General features: G+C 33.1%; 1 long non-coding RNA gene across 1 annotated transcript; it reads right to left on the minus strand.

Annotated features, from left to right (window-relative positions):
- Nucleotides 1-3,452: 3,452 nt before the first annotated feature.
- Nucleotides 3,453-9,152, minus strand: LOC127856455 (uncharacterized). Its single transcript, XR_008038038.1, has 4 exons — nucleotides 8,981-9,152; nucleotides 7,396-8,844; nucleotides 6,464-6,516; nucleotides 3,453-4,793 (listed from the first exon to the last, which is right to left on the minus strand). It is a non-coding gene; the product is annotated as an uncharacterized LOC127856455 (long non-coding RNA).
- Nucleotides 9,153-11,514: the final 2,362 nt, after the last annotated feature.

The raw sequence follows: 11,514 nt of genomic DNA on the forward strand, positions 1-11,514 counted from the left end.
AACTAATAATTGTAAACAATACGGTTTTTTGAACTTTTCTTTTTTCGTCATTCGTGGTTGAGAGTTCCTTTAATGGGGCTAATTAGTTTAAACCTATTTATGTTATCTCGATTGTATAGAAAGCCTAAGGCTTATTTGAAACGCTCTAGAGTCCGTTGAATGGCACTAGAACCATAACTTGGTGTCAATGTGGAAATTTTAAGAACGCTCCAACAGTGGCGATCGAACCCGTGACCTCCCGATCGCTAAGCGGACACGATATCCACTACACCACTGCAACCTCAAGATGAACTAATTGAAATCAGTGTCGTCATATTAAGAGAAAACGGAAAACTCTTTAATAAAAATCAATAGATATAATATACTTAGTGTCCTAGTGGACACCATTATATGCTCTAGTAGAATACCATGGAAATGTAATTGTGAATTAAATCGAAAAAATAACAATCAACCCATTCTTGTATAACATCTTTTGAGACAATGCCAAGATTTTAAGCGTACGCTATTACTCGAAGCGTGCAAATAGGCAGTTCAAAATTTAATAGTAACTCATTTAAATGTTGTCAAGCCATATAAATTATATATATTGTTATTAACATTATTCTGTTTTACTATTACAAATAGTTATTAAAACAATATATTTTTATAATATTTTGCGAAGACATTAAACTTTTGTATTGTTAATCGCGAACATCGATATTCATATTTATACAAGGTACGATAGGGAACAGCCAGATTATCCAGCCGGTAAGATGAAGATCAAATAGTAAATATCATTGAATACACTTCTAAAGCGGTTGATTTACGATTTCTTTATGCTCTAAGATGAAAAAAGCCTCGTTCCATTGTCAAATTACATTGATTCATATCTTATCCAAAAGTTGACCCCAATCAGATTTCACTATTAAATGTACTGCTGATACATCATTAAATAATGTGCAATTTCGAATTTGTATTATGGTGTCGTTGGCGATATGTGCCGAAGTCACGCATTGTCTTCTTAATTGTTAGCCACGTATGAATCCTTTATTTTTTGTTAAATTGCATGTGTAGCAAATTGCTCCCGTTTTGTTAATTTAAATAGCAAAGTGAATTCTTAAAAAAAGACAATGCCTGTATTTGCGATAATTCCTCGTATCATTCGTTTTTATCAGACGTTTACTCAATCTCTGGTCGTATTTGAAACCCTGCTATTTTCATTATTGCAAAAGACAACCCATCGAAATCGTATGTTAAATTGCAAATGCTTCTCTTACAATGTGTTCGCATTTTAACTTATTAAGTCGATATACTTTCATAAAAATGTGCAATTATATAAAATACATGTGCTGCAAATAATCCGATACGGAATCATGTTTTAATGCATAAACAAATAAACAAAACCGCTGTTACAAATACATAGAGAATACTAGGTTAGCGTTGAAAAAAAAAGTTTATGTTGCGAGGCTTAGAAAACCGGGAGCGCGAGCCTTGACGAGCGCTTTCGGTATTTGAGCCGAGCAACATAAACTTCTCTCTATTCAACGCTAATACTAGTATTCTATTTAACCAATTGATTTTTTCCAACGTGACATTTAACATAAATAGATCTAATAACCTTAACACTAATTTTAATTCATTCTTAGAATCGCTTAAAATCTAACGAATGTAACCATGCGTAGTGATATAGAATTTATTTGTTCTGGTACGCAAAATAGTCTCAAACAATTTCACACAAAAACTATAAAACGAGAATGTATGTTACGACGCATGCAAATTGTAACACATTACGACCGCGAAAAGAAGATTTTACTTTAATATAATTCATTTTATTTTCGAAAGAAAATTATCAAAATCCAATATGGCGGCGATTGCTCCTGACAAAATGATGCCGATGTCAACGTACATGTGCATATAGATTTACACACATAGTCGTTCTAAACATAAATTATCAAAAAACTATACTCGCCTAATTTTTTCATGGACGCTGCAGATTTTGATGGCGTTTAGATCTAGCCTTCACATCATATAGTTTGTGACCCAAACACACGATAATCAGTACAAATTATATAAAACTTGAAACACTTGTTGCAAACGGGTAATTCTTACTTAATAGACTTTCTTTGATAAAATAACAAAGACAAAGTTTATTCATCAAAGAAAATACCCTTACGTTTGCTTACATCCAAATGCAAACGAATTTAAATAGACTACTGAACCACAAGACAAACCCATCAGTATGTTCTACACACACAAGTTCACATCCAAATAGGCAAGCACATACTGAAAATCAATAACATGAATAAGCTTGATCTATCTGTAGATCTAAACGCTTTATCTCAATGGTTCCATCCGAGGTAAGTAGTTCATAGAATATGCACCTTTTCATTATTGCATTCCGGATAAATTAACACGAAAAAAATGCGCGTCTTCAATGCTTTATTCCCATACATCGCATACTAGTTTCGTGTACACCAAAAGATGACATCACCAATTTTTGGAAAATGACGCATGTATCTTATATGTTTGAGTGGGCAAATATATATATATATATATATATATATATATATATATATATATATATATATATATATATATATATATATATATATATATATATTTGCCCACTCAAACAAATTAGATACAGAATAATATAATAATTGTTGCAATTATTAAACATTCTTGTGTTTATACATTTCTCATTTTTTTGAAATGATGTATGTTTTGTACCTTTATTAAACGCTTGATGCCATTGTATATACATGTGTTGATGACAATTTGATGTATATTCTTAAGTCGAGATAAACTTTTCTGTTATGTTATGTTCATGTTTTATCTTTAATTCCAATCAGACATTATCAATGACAAGTAATGTAGCTGTGTATTGCTTACTAGCTCACACAATCGGATATTCTATCCTGATAGCATTGTAGTAACCATCTATTCAGGGAAGTGGTTGCTACTTCAACAGTAATACAACAAATGCAACCAAAGGGTAGTAATTTCGCCATATAATGATTATCTAACAATAAAACAGGAAGGGCTTGATGTGTATATTGTTATGTTTTTCGACGGACGGACGGAAGAACAAGCAAGCGTATGGACGGGTTCGTAACGACGTACGGACAGACGGACGAACGGAAGGACGGACGGACATATATTATGACAGACGTTCACAGTGATTCCATAATAACTCCCGTAACTTTCCCTTTACTTTTGTATACTTATTATTATTAAAAAACGTAATTTAACGTTCAAGACTATTCAACAAATAAGCATGGCAAGTAAAGTATACACGTTTGCCGTATTTTGTAGTAGGTTTATATACACTCAAAAACAACAAGTGCAGCGCAGGTAAATTGTAGTTCATTAAGCTGAAACAAGTAACAAGATACCCAGATCTCGATATGTAATTTACAACTAATTTTAAGAATACTTTAACGCACGTTGAGCATATACTTTACCGCCTTTAGGAATATTAAATCTTTGTGTACTGACTTGAGATCATAAAGCAATGAAGCAGGAAGTTTAAGTTGGAGCACGCTTAAAGGGAAAGTAGATTCAGACGTATAATTACGAAATTAGAAGGTGTGTCGTTAAACAAACATTTTGATCATTTGTTAATTATGAAAATAATGATTTAATGAAAAGTACTTTATCACTCCAGTTATTATTAATAATGTTTATTATATATTGGCGTATTTATACTTGTAAACATATTTATGAATCGATGCATGTAAAAGCCACGTTTCAAAACACTGTATATACTGACAGGGTCTACCAAAGACAATCATGATAGTTACATACATCGGAAAATAAAGTATGAAATGTTCGTTGCATGCATCCATATTCAAAAGTCACATTGTAACACAAATTAAAGTGTATGTATATTTTACGATCGTCTTTCACTCGTCTAACAAAAAGGTATGCACATCACAAATCAGGCGTTATAATTGATATTTTGTTCCAAAATAATTCCTTCGGAATGCACTCATAGTTTTCAGACTGGTTTAAAGAAATTTTCAATTGTTGCGTCAGAAATTTCAAAATATTGTTGTTGTCGGGAGACATGAACTTGTTATTGAATGATATCTATATATATATATAAATTCCATGTTGATACCATTGGTATATATTTAAACAGATTATTATAATTGGTAAAAACATGAAGTGAATAAACAAACTACGAATTTGACTATGTGCACAGTACAGTCATAGCATTATACAAACTGTCATATGTTTACTAATTATGCAAAACTATCATTAATGCCATCTCTGTCGATATTAATAGAAATAGTCCTTATATGTGTATTGAATCTTATAATCTGCAACATATATCTGAAAACATGTGAATGCCTTCATATATATAGACTCTAATCTAGTAGCAGTTAATAACACATTCACGTTTTCGACTTCAAATACAATCAATCTGGAAGTGAGAAGTGTCCGAATAAATAAGCAACAAGAAGGAAATGCTAGTTTAGGATTCATAGACGTACTTCTCGCAAAGATCAGAGGGCCTGTTAAACAATACATTGACGTCAATTGTCTGCGCAGTCTTTCAGTTTTGGGAAGGCCATACATACCCCTTGTCTTATAAGGCAAAGTGGTTTCGAAAGGTAACTGCTAACTGTGTCAGTTTCACAATGTGGCAGTCACTTTAATTTACAGTTATCGATATTGGTAAACCAATATTCACATTTAGCTTCTGTTGAGGCTGGAATATATATGGTTTTCTTCCTGGTTATTACCCAAAGTGATGTAGTTTGACTCAGTATTTGTTTGTGGTTTGTTGGCATTCGTATTCTGTTTACCTAGGAATGATAATGCACGTTAGACACACGTTTTTAAAGGGTTCGATGTCTTGTTAATAGCTGAATTCATGATTACATGTTTAATACTAACAGCATTTCTATTCAACTGCAATTACACAAAATAGCTTCCTTTAAACATATAATTGTGTTACCTAAACAAAGCGACTTATAAAAAGACCTACCAAATATATCACACCAAAACCAGATTAAACTAAGATCAACACATTGGAATTGAATATTTCAAAATACAAGAGGAATCTCGTTTCTGCCTCCGATACATATAAGTATACCAGATGTTATAAAGCATGCAAAGTTATTTTAAATGATTTAAATTCAAGCTCTACTCTTCGATAGTGTTTTTATTTAATTTAATGTACAATTAATTGTTGAATGCAAACACGATTATCACTATAATAACAGGGTTTATTTGCAGAAATGTATTTTTTATGAACATGCATCCAAACTATCGAGATATTGCTATTAATTAAATAACAATCTCTGACTTTGAAAGTGTATTAAATGAATAATTTTGAGAGCGAATTTAATAAAAGATGCAATCGTAAAGTTATGTACTTGTAAATACTTACTAAAAATCCTAACATATTGTTCAGATATATGCATACGAGGGACTGATGCAAACAGTTTACAATTACTGAACACAAACGTGTCAGTATGCACTGTATGATGTTAATTTTCTTGTTTCAGTGTGAAGTAATAGTAGATATCGTATTTATTAAACGAATATTGGTAGTCAAAATGTTCACATACCACTTGATAACGCAACGACATATGTTGACCAATATTGACATATGAAACAAAGTCAATATTAATAACTAATGGGGAAATATAATACAGTATTGACGTGTTGTACTAGTTCGATCGATGTGACCTGAAAAATCACTATTGTTAATAGTGATGACGTGTTTGCATTTATCATCAATTTATTTTAAACCATAATCTGGTAGATAAAGAAGGCACTTACAAGTTTATGTTTACTCTGAAATACAACAATCGTCTAAAGAGAAAATACATTTAGATTGTATTATCCTTTGTACGCGAACAAAGTAACCGGCTATTCCGAGTAATTTAAATAAATAAGGGAGGTGTATTTAAATATTCCTCTTTATAAATATTAATCATTGAAGGTAGGTCATTTAAGCCTAGATGATAAGATAACTGTAGGTTTTTTATCCATTTAATTTGGAAACACATCGATATTTGACTTGATATTTACCATTTGTTAATTGTCAAATACAAATTCATCAACCGTTAAAAATAAAACATTTGGACAAGAGTTCAAGTGTTGGTTTACAGAATGATACATTTTGATGAAAATAAAATATTTTGATTAATAATTATGTGTCTTAAAACGAGTTTTAATTGATGGACCTGTCTGACCTACGTACTTCGCCCGCACACAAATTCATTTCATGTTAAGTCGCAACGACGTGCAAATATACTAGTAAAGCATTGCTATTTTATTTTCATTGATAATGTTCAGTTATTTACTAATATAACCTAGCACACAATTAATTTTTCTTAATATTAAAAGCATATACGCACTTTAGCAGTATTAGTTAACTCTTACACACTTAAGTCATTTTAAAAACGACCAGATTGCAAATAAAGCATTTTGATTTAAATATTTGAACATAAAGACATTTTATTACCACTTCAGAAAGGCGGCATATTATAATATTCATTCGCATCTGTGGGTTGTCTTCTGAAATAAATGCATAAAACAATAGTTTAAACGCAACCGGTGATGGTATAAACATGTAGTACGAATGACATGTCACGAGTTGTTCAAAATAATCGGATTGTCATTTGCCAACATTTGACGAATTATGATATTAATTTAATAGATCCAAATTAAAATAATACAAAATAAATAGCTTATGATTTACGGATACTGAACATTTTCAATTATCATGCGTGACTTAAGCGAAAATAATGACATGATAATACATAGAAGACATAGAACATTATTGTTTTATGTTTAAGTAGTGTGTACCATTGCACACACTGATCAAAACTAATAATGGGATTAGATATGCATCAAAGTCATCCGACGATAAATATAAGCTTTAAAGTTCCATTCAAGGAAACGTAGTAATCTATATTGTCCTTATTCAGAAGTCTATTCAATAATGTTCAATCTTTGATTTTCATCTGATATGACTGACTGTTCGTGCTTTTCTTTATCCAACATTGTTTCATATATAGATATCAACGCATGCGATACAAACAACGTTTTCTTGTACTTTATAAAATAATATCAAGAACAGTATAGATTATTAATTATTTAAAGAAACAGTATGATGTAGTTTACGATGTTGAGGTGATATATGGATTTATACCATTTAAAAGGTGTCACATGTAATAGTTTAACTGACTTAATTGTCAACCGGACATAATGCGGTTAATATAATATGCAGTGCATCTTAAAGTTTTGTCAGAACGTGTTATCCATTTATTTGTTGAGTTTTAATGTATTTCTATTTGATTCACAATACTATTTCCATCATATAACGAGGGCATTTAATGTTATCAGATAGTTCCATGAACATGTATTTTAATTGCTAGAATAAGAACCGTTTACCTCGTTCTCTGTCTCAAGATTACTATGGCCACACCGATGACAATAAGAACCACCACCACTCCGCCTACTGAGCCTGCGATGACTGGAATCGGTGATCCATCATTGTTCTCAAAAGAGGTTCCTGTATCGCACGTGGAACCGAAATAATTCTGCACACATCCGTTGGTACATGTTCCATTCCTCAAGCATGTCTGACCTTCTCCGATCCTTGCGCAGTGTATCGAACACGCATTTTTACATTCCCCAGTGTTGCAGTCACACACGTTATTGAGACAGGTGAAACTACATGTTTCATTACACGTTGGGCCATACCAACCTAATGTGTTGCATGATAAGCACGTACCAGTTATGAAGTTGCAACCGTCTGGAGAACAGTTTGTGCTACATATTAATCGACATAGCTCACCATAGAAACCGCTACGGCAAACATTGCATTGCTGGCCGACACAACTTAAACAGTGAGCAGGACATGTGCTATCATTACACATCACACCAGTGTATCCTTGTACACAGTCGTAGCAATGACCATTTGTTCGATTACAAACATTACCTAGACAATGTGGAGGACATGTGTGTTCACAAAAAGGCCCATAATGACCAGGGTCACATTCATTGCACAAACCGTTTTTTCTGACACATTATTTTTACATTTCGAACATGTCAAGTTACACATTTCACCATAATAACCAAAAGAACATTTATTACATTTTCCAGACCCCTGTTCGCATCCGTTGCTACAGGTCACGGTGCAACTCATGTTGCACTCATTCCCATACCAATTCATTCTGCAACTGTGACAAAAGCCTGTGTTCAAGTAAAAACCTGATTCACAATTAAGTGGACACGACTTTTCACAATCTGTTCCAAAATATCCGTTGACACAACCCGTGCAAACATTTTCTTCGTCACAATACTGGCAGTTGACAGGGCATGTTTTCGTACATTGACCGGTATGAATGTCACACGATCCATCGCTGCAGATTGTACTACAATTCATATTGCATGTTGGTCCATATTTTCCGACTGGGCACACAGAGCATGACGTTGAGTTGGTACATTCAGCACATTGACTCCAACAGTTTTAGTTACACGAATTTGTGCAGAATCCAGGTTGACACCGGCACACAGCACTCGTTTTATCACACACATCTTGACACTTATCCGAGCAAGCTTGTCTGCAAGACCATAAATTAAAGCCGTCCAAACACGGGCATGCACCTGTGTCAAAACCACATGCACCATTGATGCACCCAGATCCACATTGGTTAGAACAAGATGCACCGTAGAATTCTGTCTTGCACGACGTGCACAAACCACTTGTATCACATCTTTTGCAGTTTTGGCTACTACATGTTAAACAGTTACTAAAATATGGATAGAATCCATCCATGCAGCTTTCGAACTTGCTTGCTGTGCAGTGTGTGCAATTAACGGAGCACTCTGGTTGAGCTACAATTATATACAAATACCCCAAATGAGAGAATCTCAATTATAACATAAACATAAATGCGACAACTATAAAGGCAAAATTAGTATGATGCTTGTTTTGTCTATGACATTTTATTAAGTTGAACAAAGCTATTACCTTGCTCGGCGACGGCTGCACACATAACCAAAGTGACAATAGTATACAGATGCCATAGTCATAGTTCGCTTATTTACACTTTACTTGATTTCCATTACTTAATCGCAGGTTAATCGTTTTAACACAAGAAGTCACAAAACGTATAACATGTCAGCTTTAACTAATGCATATACTACGAACTGAATACGTTAACCATGTGAATTTTATAAACGTACTGCACTGAGAATCAGCCACGAATCAGGAAGTTTAATGTCATATGACTTTAAAGGGAAACCGTTCAATCGACTGTGGATCCTGCGACGACTAAGATACTGTGTTACATGTCGGTGGAAAGTATTTCCCAATTATTTATATTTTACGTATTGGTTTGAGCAGGTTTGGGTGTGTTCTTTGAGAGTCTAAGTAAGAAGGACGTTGTAAACGAAATCCTTACCTTCCTAGTTGCTTAGGTTACAAGAAATCCGTTCCAAGGTGGTAAAAAATCAAACAAAATTCACCACTCTCTCAGTTGAACTTTAATTTCACCGGATTTGTACCAAAGATAAATATGAAACACATTTTTGGTTTCTACTTTCACGATTCGTGATTACGACTGTTATCGAGATACAGTGGGAATGATCCAATTATATATAATTAGATCTTCGGACTGATGTGGAAATCGTGTATGTTTAATATTTTATATAAATATGTGTTTGTTTCTGAATGTTTCAATAAGTAAAAGGATCAAATGCAATATTTTCTCCACCATGACCACGGTATCCAACAGTTATGCATGATAAGAAAACCATGATACATTCTATCAAATTATGTCTTAATAAGATTGGATTCGGAATTATACGTCCCAGAATAAGTCAAAACTTAGTGACTATTATGCAATGGAATGAACACAATATTACTAATTAACGGTATGGGCGGTTTTGTGCAAAGGTTATTTTGACCATGAAACCTTTTTATTCTCAAGCAATAACTGATTGCCGACGAACAGTTCACCTCAACGTCCTCCGTAGTGTCATGGACTTTCGAGGTGACACCTGATTTTTAAATAAGAGGGGCATTTTAATTACACGAGATGTGTGTGTACCTGTCAAAATAGTAGGTTGACCAACGTACATGGTCGTTTTAACTGGGATTGCATATTTCGATTAGTCAACGGATCTTATACGTATTATCTGCTACATGCCTTTATGTAATATTCATAATAAAAGCCTATTCATTTATTGCAAGTTTAGACAATGTTTCATCTAAACAGTCACTGCATAATTAATACATAAACGTTTTGGCTGTCATTATCGATCGTCACTGTTGTTAAAACTGTTAACCATTATGCATAAGTAGTTCGTGCGTTATCACTGTGATCAAAATAAAAAAAAAGATTTGGAGACAAAACACTTACGTTTCAAGTATCCAAACGGTATCATAACGACCATAACACAATGTGTATATAAAATTGCCACTTTTGTACACTGAAATCATCGTAGCTTACGCAACATTTTGCTATTCATATACACTTAAAATGAAGCGTTAAGTATAATCTGACTTTTATGGAAGTTAAACAGATGATAAAAATCGCACAAACATTATTGTTGGCCTATTTAAAATGTATGCGCTGTAAAGAAAATCATAAAGTCGGTAGTCTGGATATTATATTTACAAGATCTTGAAGCAACACTCGATTTAACGAAATGAAAAATAACGCCTTTTTGTACTATAAGGCCATCTTATACTTTTTAAATAGTCGATTAAAGTACAAAAACAACATCTATGTCAATAATTGTATGAAAAGAACATAACAGATAACGTGTAAATTATACGTATAACTTAGTTTAGCTTGATTCAGATTAGGCACAAACATGCACTGTTCCAGCCTTTTGATATAAATATTAGGCATTTATAAATGCTGAATTAATTTATTGCTTGGATATTAGACATCGTGTTCATTTTCAAATGTACTTTTCCATAGTCAAGTTTCGTTATGCAAACATATAAATTTATTTGATAAAGTAACATTTTAATAATATTATATCAAGTATTAATGTAAATACAATATATGATATATAAATTATAATTCTGACATAAAACTGTTAGGAACTGTGAACAACCAAAATAAAATCCGAATTTCGATTTCGTTTAAAATCTTTTAATTCGCTGCATTAATTCCAGTTATTTAATAAAACTAACAATGGTGTTTGTACGAGTTGTTCTTTAAATGTACCAATTCTATACCAGCTATCGTTTTTATAAACTGGTTAGGAGAACGATTCCCGTCGTTAGATCTTTGCCATTAACAGTACAGCGAGGAGTACACACAACATTGGAATGACGGTTTATGTATGAACGATATCTTAGATTAATGTGTTTTGTAGTAGTGTTGTCACCTGCAGGCCCGTACGCAGGCCAAGGGCCCTCGGGCCCAGAACCCCCAGCTAGCTGTCAAGTTAGGATTGTTTTTAATAATGGGCCTACTGCAATTTTTCTCTAATGCAAGGGCCAACAGTATACTTGTCATCAATATAAAAGAGCAGGTGTATTTTATT

Source organism: Dreissena polymorpha, chromosome 13, assembly GCF_020536995.1.
Source record: "Dreissena polymorpha isolate Duluth1 chromosome 13, UMN_Dpol_1.0, whole genome shotgun sequence".
Lineage (NCBI taxonomy): Eukaryota > Metazoa > Mollusca > Bivalvia > Myida > Dreissenidae > Dreissena > Dreissena polymorpha.